A 17,192-nucleotide genomic window follows, 5' to 3' on the forward strand; every position below is an offset into this window, starting at 1 on the left:
TAAGTGTCAATTATCTTGTTGTTTTCTTGAGCTTAACATGAACTGGCACAATAGCCAAAACTCGACTGCTATTACCGGCCCAGTAGCACCACATGTGCCACCTGTGATGGGGACAGGGCTGGGAGCTTCAACATCTGAGCTTCCAGTGTCATCATTTGGTTCGTTATTTACTGCTACATCCTCTGTCGTGTCATAGTGGAGCAAACTAGGATGTCTTTTGAAACAGTAGTCACATAGCAATCGTTTCTTGCAGTCTTTACTCAAGTGCCCTTTGCTCAAGCATGAAAAGCAAAGTCCTTTTCCTTTAAGGAACTCTACTCTCTCTTTGTGAGGCAGTTTTCTTATTTTCTGACAGTCGGCAAGTGAGTGATTTCTGTCACAATACACACATGGTCTTTGAAAGGCATTAATCGTCTGACGCACAGTGCCTTTGTTTGCATCTAGCAACCTTTCATTTATTGCAGGTGCCACACTAGTGGCAAACGCACTGCCCTTTGGTCTAAATGTCTTCTCTGGTTTTGAGTATTGCTTGCCACTTGTCATCGGTTTATCTTTAATGTCACCAAATAAAGGATCTGATGCTATCTTAGCTTGTCTGTTCAGGAATTTCACTAAATCTGAAAACCTAGCTCTTCTTCCAGAGTTTTCTTGGATGTCGAAAAGCTGAGACTCTCCACATTTCTCTCATCTTATAGGGTAACTTGGAAACTATTACCCTGAGATTTGTGGGGTTGTCTAATTCCTCCAAGTAGTTATATCTTGCATGGCATTATTACACCCAGTTAGAAACAGTGAGTAACTATGAAGACCTTTGGTATCATCTGCTTTCAACTGAGGCCAACTTACAGCCTTCTTCAGGTAAGCTGTCGCTATTTGATGTCATTGCCATAATGATAATGTAAAGTTTCATTGCCTCATGGTAGCCTTTTTGTGGGGCTCATGTGTTGGCAACTTCTGACTAAGTCTCTAGGCTCACCTCTTGTGAACTGTTCAAGGTAGTAGATCTTGTCATTATCATTATCTGTCTTGCTACTGATTGTATGTTCAAAGGCTCTAAGGAATGGTTTGAATTCTAAGGGATCACCACTGAAAATGGGAACATCTCTCTGAGGTAAATTGTGAGTCTTTGTTGCTTAACCAACATCTCTGTATACTATTCTGTTTCAGCATTACTTCACACAAATTAACCTTTGTGTCCATTTCAACCCTCTGAGAAGGAGTCTCCTGTGCAACTTGGTACTGAGATCCACTTAAGTGAGTGTTCGACTGTCTGTTGACACCAACTGGGGGCAAACCACTAAATGAGTCTGCACGGCGATAAGTTACACTTCTCTTTTCGTTGTCCTCATACTCACATTCCTCCAGTACCTTTATCTTTGCAGTAGAAGCAGCAATTTGAGTTTCAATTTCCAGCTGCTCCTTCCTTGCCTTTAACTGCAGCTCTTCCAACTCCAGAGCTTGTTTCTCCTTTAACTTCTCTGCCTTGCCATCAGAGAAGCTCTTTCTGCCTTGTTCCTTGCGACGTGCAGATGATTGATGATGATATGATTGAACCACAGCGGCTGGACCCGACCATGGAACGCAGGATCCTGGACGCTTCCCTCTTGAATCACCTGTCAAAGACACGCTGTCATCTGGACCCGTCGTCCTGTTGTTTCTGCCTTGCGCCGATTGTCCACTTCTCAGCATCCATCATAAAATTGCTGAAATGCTCCTTTTTGGGCTGATACCAATATGTCTGATCAGCCTCTTTCTCTTCCTCTGACAGCAGTTGTAGAACATTCTCATTTGTTTGAACAAAGTCACTTATGAGTTTTGAAAACTCATTTAAATGTTCATCAACAATATCTACAGCGTCATCATTTTTCATCATAGCACTTATTTTATTCAGTTTTGCTGTCACCTGAGAAAGCTTTGCTCTTCTTGAACCGATTTGTCTCTGTAAAAGGTCCTCCAGGCCCTTTTCCGTGTATTTCGGCGCCCTCTTTTGGCCGTTTTCAGTACCGCAGACATTTTCTTGCTCTCTGGTTTCTTGTGACTCGTCATCCGCCATCTTGCCTTGTTTTCTTTTCATTCATCAACAAGAGATCGAATAAAGTAGTCCATGACACAAAGCATGCTTTGCTTTCCAAATAAGTGCCATCTAGTGAAGACTACAACATCCTTGTTGTCTTGTATTTTTCTCTTGGCTCATTTAGGCAAGTTACCAGTTCGTAGCTTGTGATTCCATGACGATCCGTTGTTGTGGTTACGTCGCTGGGCTCGGTCTCGGCTCGTTCTTGCTGAGCGCGGTAGTTTTACTTATTGTAGAGGCTAATCTATAGTTTCTTTCGATCTTCTGTAATTTCCATTTAACCTCTTCCTTTGAATGACCAATACAGAGCCGGTTTTACGCGTGTGACAACATTCAGCCGCAGCACGGTAAAACTACCGTGTTGCTCCATCGGCTATCTTTATTCTTCTACATCTTCAAATACAACAACATTTTATTCTTCATGGGCCTTAACAACAGAATTGCGCCCTCTGTAGTTCAATCACATAAAATACATCTTCTTAACAGATGTTCTCAAATCCAAATGTTACAAATGAAATACATTTCCCTTTAACTTACTTATACAAATATGAAACACAAAAGGAAACTAATATATGACATAAATCAGTTATAAATTTATAAACTCTACAAAATGGTGCTTACAGTTGGTACAATTCAAACTATTACATAGAATATACTGGTCGCCACATAGATTGCATAGAGCCACCCTTATACAGTCACCTAAATGCTGGCGATGTCAGGCTGAGACAGGCACACTGATTCACATGCTATGGAAATGCCCTGATGTCCAAGACTTCTGGGATGCAATTTATAAATATGTCAAATTGATTATACAAAAAGAAATCCAGTTTTCTCCCAGAGTGTTCATTCTGGGGGACCCGTCCCTCCTTAAACATTTGCCATCCAACACTGCTGAATGGGTCCAGACTGCATTAATGCTGGGGGGCAAACTGATTATCTCTCAGTGGAAGGCCACCTCTGTCCCATCCATTACTCTATGGTATAATCAACTAGGCAGATTAGCTGCATTGGAGCGCCTTTCATACAGATTACTAAATAGAATGGAGCTTTTCCACCTTAAATGGGACCCATACCTACTTAGACTGCAGGGGCCAAATTAAGGATCGTGATGGTGGAGGCACGAAGCCCCAGTGGGGTTCGACTTGATGGCGATGAGTGGGATACGTAGTATGCCCCACATAAATAAAGGCTGGCCAAACTGTGCTACAAAATATCTTAATGTCAACAGCCCCCCCCCCCCTCTCTCTCTTTTTTTTTCTTTGTTTTTTTTTTTTGTTGTTGTTTTTTTTGTTTGTTTTGTTTTGTTTTGTTTGTTTTCTGTTTTCTGTCTACTGTTCAGTGTGTTCTCCATTACTCTCACTGTGCTCATGTAGATGTTGCCTATACAGGGAATGGACTGTTGTAATGAAAATTCAATAAAATGTTAATCATAAAAAAAAACTATACACATATACATAAGCACTATATACATAAATATATATATCAATGTCAATACACACATTTACATATACACACATATACACACACATCAAAAACACTATATAACTGTAACTGTGACTTTGCCTTGACTAAGACCTCATACACATTAATATTCCAAACACATTTCAAGAAGACTCAGGAAATTTGTTTTTATAATATAAACAAAATGCAATGAAATTCAAGCCGATGAATTATTTTCCAATAGAATATTTTCCAATAGAATATTTTCCAGTAGAATACTGGAATACTGGTTTGCTGCTGAGGTGTGACAGTGAGACTTGTGCTCGTAGCTGACCTTGAGGTTGCAGTTTCAGTGCTTTGTGTAGCACCAAAAAACAAAATAGGGATCTGCTCCCCGCGCACACGAATCCGCTGCTGGTGAACGGTTTGATTTGATCGCCGTCACACAGTTCAAGGTCAAATTTATATGTTTTTCTGCACACTGTACAAAACGCCTCTCGATCATTCCCCGTGACCGGCTTAAGACAGTCTTTGAATGCCGGGTCATCGAGCCAAAGTTGAGAAACTTACATTTTCCCATGACGAGGTGAAAAATGACTCCACGCATGTGCACAGCAGATCGGACAGCGGCACCAATCGAGTCTATCAATGTCAGCTCAGGTCCTGCTGAGTGGTTATATTTCTATACAGATTTTATAGTTAAACGAACTTAAAACAAAAAGTCTGCATCAATGGAAAAGTCAAAATATATTGAAGGGTGATGAAAAATTTACTACCAAGTCAAATTCTGTTTGTTACCTTTTACTACCTCACAGAAACCCTGCTGACCCACAACGACACAATCCTCTGAGGTGCTCACTGTGTGTTTGTGTGTTTTCCTTGAACATGTGATCAGGGGAGAGCGCGAACGCAGTCCCCCACTACCAGAAATTATGCAGTCGAGATTCCCACATTTGGGGAATTCGCAGGGGTCAGCACACCCGGAGTGCAATGGCTGAGCCTCGCCCTGGGTGAACCACCTTCTTGATCATGGTATCTCCCCTGCCAGGTAAGTATGAGTTGTTCAGCTCACACACGGGGGGTCACTCACACACAAACCCTGCACACTCACGCTGCTCACAATCACACAAACAACACAAGCTCAGGCTGCAGGAGCCTGGGACTCCTCACTGTTTCTACACAGAGGAAGCAGCTTCCAGCAGAGCCCCATCAGATTATTTAGCTTAAAAAATACCGGGAGCCTTTCCCATCATGCACTGCTGCATCTGCGTAACAAAAGCTAACTGAAAGATCGCTTTTTCAGCTTTTTAACTGCCTTAAAACCAACAACAAACCAACAGGAAGTTCAGGGGACTCAAAGTTAAATCAGACTGCAGCTAAAAACTGTCTGATCCACGTCTGATACTCAGGAAACAAGAAGAAAACACATAAAAACACAGGTGAGCTGCTATTAGCACTTCCTGTTCCTTTGTCTTCTGCTGCTGGTCGCCTGCAGCTGCTGCCCCCTACTGTCCCGGAGCAGGAACAACACCATTTATTACACACACTGATCTCAGAGCTTCACTTCAGCAACAAAATATGATTTTCTCCATGAAGGTGAAGAAGGTGAAGGACCTTAAAATGGCTACTTTTACTGCAGTGCTTGAATTTATCAGTGAGAGAATATCAGGAATAATAATCAATATAAGGACTCTTAAATCCTGGAGGGAGACTGCTGAAACTATCAGAACGGAGGAGCCAGGAGGGGAAAAAGTCCCAGCATTTTTTGTTTCTGTAGGCACAGCAGGTAAAACACTGGGACACAACCACAAGGTAATTAGCACACACAACAGAGGTCAGCCACTTGTGTACACAGCCCTGCAGAGACCCAGCACAGACTAATTCAGGCCTAATAGTGAGTATCTAACTGAGCGAGTGCCTCTGAGCAGCTCCAACAGAACCAGCATCACAGCCATGCAGCAGGGGACAACCACACTGGACCGTTTAACCAAAAATAACTGCAGCATAGTTAATACACAGAAACACTGCACTGATAAATGTGTTACTGAGACCGGGGTGTCCACACCACTGTGTGACACACAAATACAAACACACAATCTTGAAAAGCTGTATTTGAGCTTTGATTGGCTCAGATCCTCAGAGTTCAGTTTGTTCTTGTTTAAAGTGTTTCGCTGTGTTCTGATGTTATAAACCACGTGGAGCTCATGTTGATCTGCTGCACTGAAGCCGGACCTGCATCCACTGCTGGGAACTCCAATTTATTCCTCATTTATTGTTGGGATAAATATTTAATTCACATTTTTCAATTTTTGAGATAAGAGTTTATTGGGAGTTTAAGTTATTTGGATTTTTTTTTGTGTTGCTCGTTGTTGATGTCTCATGATGTCCATGTGTGTCCTTAATATTACACACATGGAGCACATAATGCTGCTGTCTTGTGAACAGTTGGTTATTGAATACAATTTTTTAATGTTTTAACTTGTTGAGGTCTTATTACACAGTAGTTACTCTTGCACCTGACAGATAAAGTATGAAAAACTAAAACTAATGAAAACTCCAAAAACTAATTAAAACTAACTGAATTAGAGAAAAAAGATAAAACAAAATAAAACTAAACTATAATGTAAACTCCCAAACTATTCTAACCCTGCTCAGTACCACAAATCCTGCAGTCCAGAGTCCAGCCTGTGCAGAAGTCCCAGCTACAGGCACTGTGAAGCCACAGCAGAGGCTCCTAAAGTTACCTGCAACGCACATCTGCATCCTCCACTGTCCTCCACAAACGATTCAGGACTTCCTCACAGACCGGCCACAGTCAGTCAGGATGGGACCCCTCTAGAAGGTCTGGGTTTGAATCCACCTCGGCCCGGGCCTCTGTGTGGAGTTTGCGTGTTCTCCCCGTGTGTGCGTGGGTTTCCTCCCAAAGACATGTATTTAGTGGGGTTAGGCTAACTGGTGAGTCGATTTTGCCCATTGGTGTGAATGGTTGTCTGTCTGTGTGTTGGCGACCTGCACAGGTGTACCCTGCCTCTGAATATTAAACCTCTTCATGAACTGAATCATCTGTAAACTTTTCAGTTGTTTTGATTTAATTTGAAGCCTTATTTGAACTTTTGGACAGAGGCCATTTTTATTTACTGGCACTGTGTGTGTGTGTGTGTATTGGGGGGGGTAACTCTATTATCTTTAATTACTCTTGATTGTTTATCTTTTTTGACTGTAAGAGCAGCTTTTTGTGTAGCTGTGTATGCAATGATAATAAAGGAATCTTGAATCATTGACAGTTATCAGGACAGGGCACACAGCCCCTTACAGGCCTCTATCAGCCTCTAGTGGAGAACAGAGGGAACTACAGCTACACATGTGAGCCACAGCAGACAGTCTGATGTTACACAAAGCACTCATTAACTGCTAACAAGAAACCTCTGAGGTGCTCACTGTGTGTTTGTGTGTTTTCCTTGAACATGTGATCAGGGGAGAGCGCGAACGCAGTCCCCCACTACCAGAAATTATGCAGTCGAGATTCCCACATTTGGGGAATTCGCAGGGGTCAGCACAACCGGAGTGCAATGGCTGAGCCTCGCCCTGGGTGAACCACCTTCTTGATCATGGTATCTCCCCTGCCAGGTAAGTATGAGTTGTTCAGCTCACACACGGGGGGGTCACTCACACACAAACCCTGCACACTCACGCTGCTCACAATCACACAAACAACACAAGCTCAGGCTGCAGGAGCCTGGGACTCCTCACTGTTTCTACACAGAGGAAGCAGCTTCCAGCAGAGCCCCATCAGATTATTTAGCTTAAAAAATACCGGGAGCCTTTCCCATCATGCATTGCTGCATCTGCGTAACAAAAGCTAAGTGAAAGATCGCTTTTTCAGCTTTTTAACTGCCTTAAAACCAACAACAAACCAACAGGAAGTTAAGGAGACTCAAAGTTAAATCAGACTGCAGCTAAAAAACTGTCTGATCCACGTCTGATACTCAGGAAACAAGAAGAAAACACATAAAAACACAGGTGAGCTGCTATTAGCACTTCCTGTTCCTTTGTCTTTTGCTGCTGGTCGCCTGCAGCTGCTGCCCCCTACTGTCCCGGAGCAGGAACAACACCATTTATTACACACACTGATCTCAGAGCTTCACTTCAGCAACAGAAAAAATATGATTTTCTCCATGAAGGTGAAGAAGGTGAAGGACCTTAAAAAGAATTAGAGCTTCATCTGGATCTGAGACGTGAAGAGGACAGTGAACACATCACATTTTTAACTGATCAGTTTAACGATGCACTGACAGGAGGTCAGCGCTCTGCAGGCTCTCAAACAGCAAATACTATATAGTGAGCATAAAATCAGATATTTAACTGATGACAAAAGGATGAACATTTTTGACCAGGATATGTCCTTCAATGCATTTGCGCAATATTTCTAAAATCAGAAACATCTTTCTCAGAGTGATGCTGAAAAGCTCATTCATGCATTTATTACTTCTAGGCTGGATTATTGTAATTCATTATTATCAGGCTGTCCTAAAAGCTCCCTGAAAAGCCTTCAGCTGATCCAAAATGCTGCAGCTAGAGTACTGACAGGGACTAGAAAGAGAGAGCAGATTTCTCCCATATTGGCTTCTCTTCATTGGCTCCCTGTTAAATCTAGAATAGAATTTAAAATCCTTCAGGTGACCCTGAACCAGCCCTTAGTTATGCAGCTATAGGCCTAGGCTGCTGAAGGGTTCCCATAATGCACTGTTTCTTTTCATTCACCTGATTTACTTTGTTTATACTTCACTCTGCATTTAATCATTAATTGTTATTAATTCTGGCTCTCTTCCACAGTGTGTCTTTTCTCCCCCCTCAGCCCCCTCACAGCAGATGACTACCCCTCCCTGAGCCTGGTTCTGCTGGAGGTTTCTTCCTGTTAAAGGGAGTTTTTCCTTCCCACTGTCGCCAAGTCGTTTAGACTGTTGGGTTTTCTCTGTATTATTGTAGGGTCTTTACCCACAATACAAAGCACCTTGAGGTGACTGTTTGTTGTGATTTGGTGCTATAAACACATTTAATTGAATTGAATTAAATTGAATATTAAAATTAGTTATGGCACATGCAAGTGTGACAAACATGCAAAAGCAAAGAAACCAAGAAGGAGCAAATACTTTTTTCTGAGCTGCACTGTGATCATCACATGAGCTAAAGAGGTCCCCAACCCCCGGGCCGCGGACCGGTACCGGTCCGTGGGTCATTTGGTACTGGGCCGCACTTAAAGAATAAATAACTTACATTATTTCCATTTTACTTATTTTGAAGGATGTTTTATTTTGAAAAATGGGCGGATTATCGCCGTTACATCCATCTATGACTTCCTCTTGACATTTCAAGACGCTTGTCTTGTTCATGCGATTCGTCATCTCTAAAATTAAACCCAGAAGCTTCACTGGTTCCCGTGCCTCTCTAACAAAATCAGTTGGTTGGCGTATATAATGCTTGTTTAAATATTTGAGCACTCAACAAGAGTAGAAAAGCGCCATATAAGAATTAGTCCATTTACCATTTATATTTAGCAACACCAAGGATAGCCTATGTCCAGAGGTGGGAAGTACAAATACTTCGTTACTGTACTTGAGTAGATTTTTCAGGTATCTGTACTTTACTTGAGTATTTATTTTTCTGACTACTTTTTAGTTTTACTCCCTACATTTTTACACAAGTATCGGTACTTTCTACTTCTTATATTTTCAAAACAGACTCGTTACTTTTTAACACGTCAGAGAGAAGTTTTTATTTCCGGTCAGTGCGCCGTCACACATCAAACGATCTGAGCCTAAATGGAGGAAATAAAACAGATAAGAAACAATCGTACTCATATCCTCCATCATCGGGCTTATCAGGTACAAAGGGATTAAATATGCAAACCCATATTATTTATGTATCATTTATAGTGCTATAATCTGAGGGGTTACAGCGGGCCGGACCGAGTCCGTAAATTGTGCTCGCGGGACATAAACAGATTAGCTAGCACTACTGAAGAGGAGTGAGCATAAAGGGAGTAATGTGTAGTAATTTAAATGCAATGTTTCTAAATGCTCAACAAATATCAGCAAACACACAAAGTGTGTGCAGTTTGTCACACAGTGTGTCTGCTAGCTAAAAGAAGAGCTGCTGTATTTCAGGGAGAGCAAAGAGAGAAGTTCACTCAGAGATGGAGAAAGAGGACAGGAGAGGAAGAAGAGAGGTTAGATTTAAAGGGAAGGACTGCAACACAAACTGAAGTATGCTGACTTTGTGTAATTCAAAGATTGTATGAAAATACTGCAGTTTAGTGTAGGGCTGCAACGATTCATCGATTAAATCGATTCTAAAAATTATCGACACAAATTTACTGTGTCGATGCTTCGTTTAAACTCTGCAGCGCTCAGCTGGCTCGGTAATAAGCCGCGCTCCTCACTAGCATTAGCAGCAATAGTGCTCCGTCGTCTTTTTGGTGGGTTTATTGGTGGCTGGCAAACCAACATAGAACTACATTACCGCCACCTACTGGACTGGAGTGTGAATCACTCACGTACACACACACACACATTCTAAAAAGCTCTCCGTCGCTGCGATGGATTTCATTTCACACAGAGTGGATCATCGCTAGAGTTGCCCCTGTCTCGTAAAATACAGAACCCCGTATGTTACGGGACTCCGTGGGAATACGGCTCCATAACATGCGGGGTTCCGTACTTTACAGGACGGGTGGCAACTATCGCTGACATGCATTTCCACGCCTCCACTGCTCTCTGTGTGTCTGTGTGTGTTGTGCTCGCCGAGAATTTCAGCTGTAGCTACCAGAACTGCTTTGCTAGCGAGCGTGGGCCATTAGCACTAGCAATGGTTCGGTACCGGAAGGCCCTGTGTTGGGTGCACAGAGGCTGTGTTCATGGTCAGAGTTACAGGTTACATCAGTGCAGCAGAGATGAGTTTGAATCAAAGCTGCTGATGCTGAGATTCATTCACTGAATCCAACATTTCTACAGCCTGTATGCTGTCAGTGTAGGGGATGGAGATCAGCTCACATAGCTGTGAAATACTGGGTTACATCTTTGTGAATTCAGTTCATCCACACAGAGCAGTAAACCTCAGAGCAGCAGCAGCAGTCAGCTGATCACAGCCTGCACACCAACATCATTTACTGCAGCTACAATAGAAAGCTGTGGTTCTTCTCCCCCATGCAGAGCCACCTACAGCTGATCTTAGGGTTCCTCCACCTTCTGAATCCCACTGTAACCCCTGAGTATCCTCATGTTGGTGTTTAGTGGAGGCACAGTCACCCTCTTGCTATGGAGGACACAGAGAACAGAGCTGTGCTTAAATTCACTTTCACAGTTTGTGTCCTACATAACAGATTCAAGCTGAGTGCATTCATTAGGATTAAAAATTTAGATTGGAATAACATTTGTATTTTTTATATTATTACAATAATATATAATGTGGTTCAGTTAGCTTTTTTTAACAAGTTGGATGAGATTCCATGGGCCATGTGAATTCGACTGAGGCAATTTCTACTCTATTTGTTTTAGCGGTGTATCTTATTTTGAAGGCATGTTTTAAACATTACCATGGCGACCAGAGAGCGGTTGTGGGGCAGAGAGGATGTTTTCATGCTGTGGAGTGTTGTTATGAGGACGCTGCTGATAGAGTCACATACAAAAAACACAGTGGATTCATGTTTATTATTATTATACTTAGAAATATCACATTTTTGATTACGGTCCTATCATATATTTTGACCTATTCTCTGCCACACCTTAAGATAAGATAAGAGAGATAAGATAAAACTTTAATGATCCCACGACGGGGAAAATTGCGCATTACAGCAGCTCAGTACAGAGAAAAAATGAAAAGGATGAGTAAGAACAAATAACTAAACTAAAACTAAATAGAATAAAATAAAATAAAATAAAATAGCAAAAAACTATACACATATACATAAGCACTATATACATAAATATATATATCAATGTCAATACACACATTTACATATACACACATACACACACACATCAAAAACACTATATACAGATATCAAAATATATATACATTTGTAGCCGGTAAGGTACACAGCATACACGGTGTGCATTATATGGGTGAGTTGTAATAAATAAAATGTATCTGACTGTATGGATAAAGTGATGCAGAGGAGGTAAAGTGTCCCAAGTGACTCAAGACATTATGATGTGTTATACAGTCTACTACTGTTGGGATGAATGCTCCTGCGAAAGCGCTCCTTCCTGCAGCGAGGATGTTTCAGTCTCTGACTGAAGGAGCTGCTCAGTTCACCCACGGTCTCATGCAGAGGGTGATGGGGGTTGTTCATGATGGATGTCAGCTTTGCTAACATCCTCCTCTCACCCACCACCATCACAGACTCCAGAGGACATCCCACACAGAGCTAGACCTCCGCACCAGTTTGTCGATCCTGCTCCTGTCCCTTTCGGTGCATCCCCCCCCCCCAGCAGGCCACTGCATAGAAAAGGGGCAGATGCTACCACTGAGTCAATAAAAGGTCTTTAACAGAGTCCTGCAGACACCAAAGGACCTCAGTCTCCTCAGCAGGTGGAGTCGACTCTGGCCCTTCTTATACAGGGACGTCTGTGTTTGTAGTCCAGTCCAGCTTGTTATTGAGATGAACACCCAGGTACTTGTAGGAGACCACTGTCTCCATGTCCTTTCCCTGGATGTTCACCGGTGCTGTAGGGGGTGGCTTCCTCCTGAAGTCTATAACCATCTCCTTCTTCTTGCTGGCGTTGATTTGCAGTGCGTTGTTCTCACACCAGCCGACAAAGTCACTGATGACCCCCCCTGTATTCCTGGTCGTTCCCATCTGATACACATCCGATGATGGCCGTATCATCTGAGAACTTCTGTAGGTGGCAATGGTCTGAACTGTACCTGAAATCTGAGGTGTACAGACTGAACAGAAAGGGTGAGAGGACCGTGCTCTGTGGCCGGTGCATGGAAATATTTTCTAACACTAACCGGTCTGTGGCTCAAAAAGGTTGGGGACCACTGAGTTAAAGTACATGAAAAACACAAAAACAACACAAACTGCCTCCAAATGAATGAAGCTTCAACCAGCAGCCTCAGAGCTGAGAGGAAAAACGCTCCTTCTGTCATCAGCTGTCAGGGCAGCACACACAGCACCTTACAGAGCTCTATCGGCCTCTAGTGGACAACAGAGGGAACTACACCTGAACGTCTCAGCCACAGCAGACAGTCTGATGTTACTCAAAGCACTCATTACTGATGACAACAACACAAACCTATCATGTGGACTATGTACTTGTGTATTTTCCTTGAACATGTGATCAGGGGAGAGCGCGAACGCAGTCCCCCACTACCAGAAATTATGCAGTCGAGATTCCCACATTTGGGGAATTCGCAGGGGTCAGCACAACCGGAGTGCAATGGCTGAGCCTCGCCCTGGGTGAACCACCTTCTTGATCATGGTATCTCCCCTGCCAGGTAAGTATGAGTTGTTCAGCTCACACACGGGGGGGTCACTCACACACAAACCCTGCACACTCACGCTGCTCACAATCACACAAACAACACAAGCTCAGGCTGCAGGAGCCTGGGACTCCTCACTGTTTCTACACAGAGGAAGCAGCTTCCAGCAGAGCCCCATCAGATTATTTAGCTTAAAAAATACCGGGAGCCTTTCCCCATCATGCACTGCTGCATCTGCGTAACAAAAGCTAACTGAAAGATCGCTTTTTCAGCTTTTAACCGCCTTAAAACCAACAACAAACCAACAGGAAGTTCAGGGGACTCAAAGTTTAAATCAGACTGCAGCTAAAAAACTGTCTGATCCACGTCTGATACTCAGGAAACAAGAAGAAAACACATAAAAACAGATGTGAGCTGCTATTAGCACTTCCTGTTCCTTTGTCTTCTGCTGCTGGTCGCCTGCAGTGCTGCCCCCTACTGTCCCGGAGGCAGGAACAACACCATTTAAGATAGATAAGATAAGATAAGATAAGATAGTGTTTATTTTTCACATGCACAGTATACACAGTACAATGCACAGTGAAATGTATTTTGTACCTGCAACCATATATACACACACATATAAATAAGAAGATAAAAATTTAAAAAAGTAATTCACACTATACACTATACTCTATATACTATACACTATACACCACTTTTATAAATTATAAGATTTACATTGTGCAGTAATGGTCCAGTTAGGGCTCAGAGTTGAGTAGACGGATGGCTTGTGGGTAAAAACTCTTCTTCAACCTTTCAGCTCTTAGTCCTCAGGCAGCGGTAACGCCGGCCTGATGGGAGGCAGGGAGAAGAGAGATGTCCGGGGGTGGCTGGGCTGTTTTAGGATCTTCATGGCCCTCAGCCTGCACTGCTTGGTGTAAATGTCCTGCAGGTTTATTACACACACTGATCTCAGAGCTTCACTTCAGCAACAGAAAAATTATGATTTTCTCCATGAAGGTGAAGAAGGTGAAGGACCTCAAAAAGAATTAGAGCTTCATCTGGATCTGAGACGTGAAGAGGTAATTTGTGTACAGGGTAAATAAGAATGGTGAACTGATGCACCCCTGGGGGGTGCCAGTGCTGCTTACCAATGTACTGGGAGCTTTGTAAATGGGCTGCCACTCACAACAACCACACAGACCTCAACACCTACACCTCATCCGTACTGAATTACATCACCTTCTGCACGGACAGTGTGACCACACAGAGGACAGTACGGACACTCTCCAACCATAAGCCATAGATGAACGGTGCTGTCATCAGTCTGCTGAGGGCCCGAGATGCTGCTTTCCACTCAGGTGATGGTGAGGCCTACAGAACAGCGAGGTCTAACTGAGGAAAGGCATCAGGGAGGTGAAGCAATGCTATAAGAACCGCATTGACGACCACCTCAACAGCGCTGACTCCTGATGTGTGGCAGGGCGTCAAAAATATCACGGGCTATAACGGCACCCAGACCGGCTCCACCTCCTCCATCCTCTCCATCCTCCCAGATGACCTGAACTGCTTCTTTGCCAGGTTTGATTGTGCTGACAATCTATAAAACACACGGGAACAGCAGGGACCCTCACCACTGGTGCTGAGCAGCGGTGGCCAAAGTACTGACATTCTGTACTTAAGTAGAAGTACAAGTACTTGTGTAAAAACTACTCTGGTAAAAGTTGAAGTACTGGTTCAACTTCTGCACTCAAGTAAAAGTAAAAAAGTACAGGCTCTGAAATCTACTCAAGTAAGAAAGTAAAAGTAGCTCCTTGGAGGACGTTTCTACCTCTTTCTAACATCTTTCTCCATCTGAGTGAAGTTATCTCATTCTTTGCTCTCCCTTAAAATACAGCAGCTGTTCTTTTAGCTGCAGACACACTGTGTGACAACTTCCTCTGGCTCTTTCTTCGGTCTCCGAGCGAGCGTTGCAGGAGCCCCTCCCTCTACCGTGTGGGGGTGTCTGGTCCCCCCCCTCCCACCGTGATGTTCCGACTTCCAAGAAAAAAAACGCTCACAATCAGAAGCCGGCTCCCCTCATCCTGGGACACTTGAAGAACAGCATCCTCCCCCTCCTTGGACCAGCACCAGCTTGCCTACTGGGCAAACAGGTCAACCAAGGACGCTGTCACTGGCCCTTCACTCTGCCCTTAGCCACCTAGACCAGCGAGATAGCTATGTGTGGATGCTATTCATTGATTATAGCGCCACCTTCAACACTATCTCCCCCCACAGACTCCCCATCAGGCTGGACCTCCTGGGCCTCAACACACACCTGAGCAGCTGGATCCTGGACTTCCTCACCAGCAGACCGCAGACCGTGAGCATGGAGGAGCAGGTCTCCTCCAGCATCACCGTGAACACCGGCACACCAGAGGGCTGTGTGTCGAGCCCCTTTCTCTTCTCCCTCTACACACAAAAACTGCAAACCCACCCATGAGACCAACACCATCATAAGGTTTGCAGATGACACCATCATGGTAGGAAGGATTACACCCAGCGATGGGGCTGCCTACAGATCAGAGGTTGAGAACCTGGAGAGCTGGATTCGAGAAAACAACTTCATCCTCAACACAGCTAAGATGAAGGAGCTGATCCTGGACTTCAGGAGACTGAGGCCCCTCACCGTTTGCCCAGTCACAATCAGCAACGAGAGAGTGGAGGTCATGCAGGGCATCAAGTACCCGGGGTCAACATCAGCCACGACGCGACTCCCACAACAGCTGCTGTGAGTTTCTACAGTTCAGCCATCGAGTCCTCACACACTGTACCTCAGTGTGGTACTCTGGCTGCAGACAACAGAAAGCTCTCCAGCACATCATCACGACTGCTGAGAGGATCACCGGCACCCAGTTCCCCAGACTAGAGGACATATACAGGACCCGCTGCACCAGGGGGGGTCACAGCCTTCTGGGAGGCGCTACAGGACACTGTATGCCTGGACCACAAGACTGAAAAACAGCTTTTGCACTACTGAAGACTGACAATAACAAACCCAACAGACTATGGCTCCACCTTCACACCTTCACATCCACTGTGCCACTTTAGCACACTGCACTGATTTTTGTAAAAACAAAACAACCAAAAAATGTTTATTGCCATTTTCACTGTAAATACCAGATCCTTATTTATCCTATTTATATTCTGATTTCTATCTGGAATGATTACGTCTGCACCTGGAGGATGGCTCCAACAGAATTTAATTGTATTGTGCAATGACAATAAAAATATCTTAACTTAGTTTGATGACACAAGTGTGACAAACATGCAAAAAGCAAAGAAACCAGGAAGGGGGCAAATACTTTCTCCCTGAGCTGCACTGTGATCACCACATGAGTTAAAGTACATGAAACACACAAAAACAACACAAACTGCCTCCAAATGAGTGAAAGCTTCAATCAGCTGAGGAAAAACTCTCCTTCTGTCAGGACAGCGCACACACTGCCTTACAGAGCTCTATCGGCCTCTAGTGGAGAACAGGGGGAACTGCACCTGAACATCTGAGCCACAGCAGACGGTCTGATGTTACACAAAGTACTCACTGACCAGGGTTTATACAGGAATCTAGAGTTAACTTTACTACCTTTTACTACCTATTTTACTACCTCTACAATATTTTTACTACCAGCACAAAATCGAGCAGCAGCCTTTTTTGGGGTGGCGGTGGATTCACAGCACTAAGCCATGTAAGATGATGGCCCATCACCGAAGACAAAACTTTATCCCACTTACTTAAGATAAGATAAGATAAAAACTTTATGATCCCATGACGGGGAAATTTGCGCATTACAGCAGCTCAGTACAGAGAAAAAAATGAAAAGGATGAGTAAGAACAAATAACTAAACTAAACTAAAATAGAATAGAATAAAATAAATAAAATCGCAAAAAACTATACACTTCTATATGGCTTAATCCCAAACTTTGTATTGGTAAATCTCCTATCTCTGGAAACTGTGGGTCCAAAGAGGAATTTTGGTCCTTGGAGACCTATATGATGGAGGGATTCTTAAGTCCTTTAATGTGCTTAAAATACCATTTCAGCTCCAGAAAGCCAATTCTGGAGGTACCTACAACTTCGTCATTTACTGCTTGGAATTTACGGATCCCAGCCAATTTTTCAATTCAATTCAATTTTATTTATATAGCGCAAATCACAACAAACTGTCACCT

General features: G+C 43.5%; 3 non-coding genes and 1 pseudogene across 3 annotated transcripts; 1 reads left to right on the forward strand and 3 right to left on the reverse strand.

Moving 5' to 3' along the window:
- Positions 1-4,406: 4,406 nt before the first annotated feature.
- On the reverse strand, positions 4,407-4,570 carry LOC115791330 (U1 spliceosomal RNA). The gene has a single exon (XR_004020875.1). It is a non-coding gene; the product is annotated as a U1 spliceosomal RNA (small nuclear RNA).
- A 2,415-nt stretch (positions 4,571-6,985) lies between these two features.
- Positions 6,986-7,149, reverse strand: LOC115791365 (U1 spliceosomal RNA). Its single transcript, XR_004020908.1, has one exon. It is a non-coding gene; the product is annotated as a U1 spliceosomal RNA (small nuclear RNA).
- A 5,707-nt stretch (positions 7,150-12,856) lies between these two features.
- On the reverse strand, positions 12,857-13,020 carry LOC115791366 (U1 spliceosomal RNA). The gene has a single exon (XR_004020909.1). It is a non-coding gene; the product is annotated as a U1 spliceosomal RNA (small nuclear RNA).
- A 2,478-nt stretch (positions 13,021-15,498) lies between these two features.
- Positions 15,499-17,192, forward strand: part of LOC115790363 (uncharacterized) — a 37,444-nt pseudogene continuing 35,750 nt past the window's right edge.

Source organism: Archocentrus centrarchus, chromosome 13, assembly GCF_007364275.1.
Source record: "Archocentrus centrarchus isolate MPI-CPG fArcCen1 chromosome 13, fArcCen1, whole genome shotgun sequence".
NCBI classification, from domain to species: domain Eukaryota; kingdom Metazoa; phylum Chordata; class Actinopteri; order Cichliformes; family Cichlidae; genus Archocentrus; species Archocentrus centrarchus.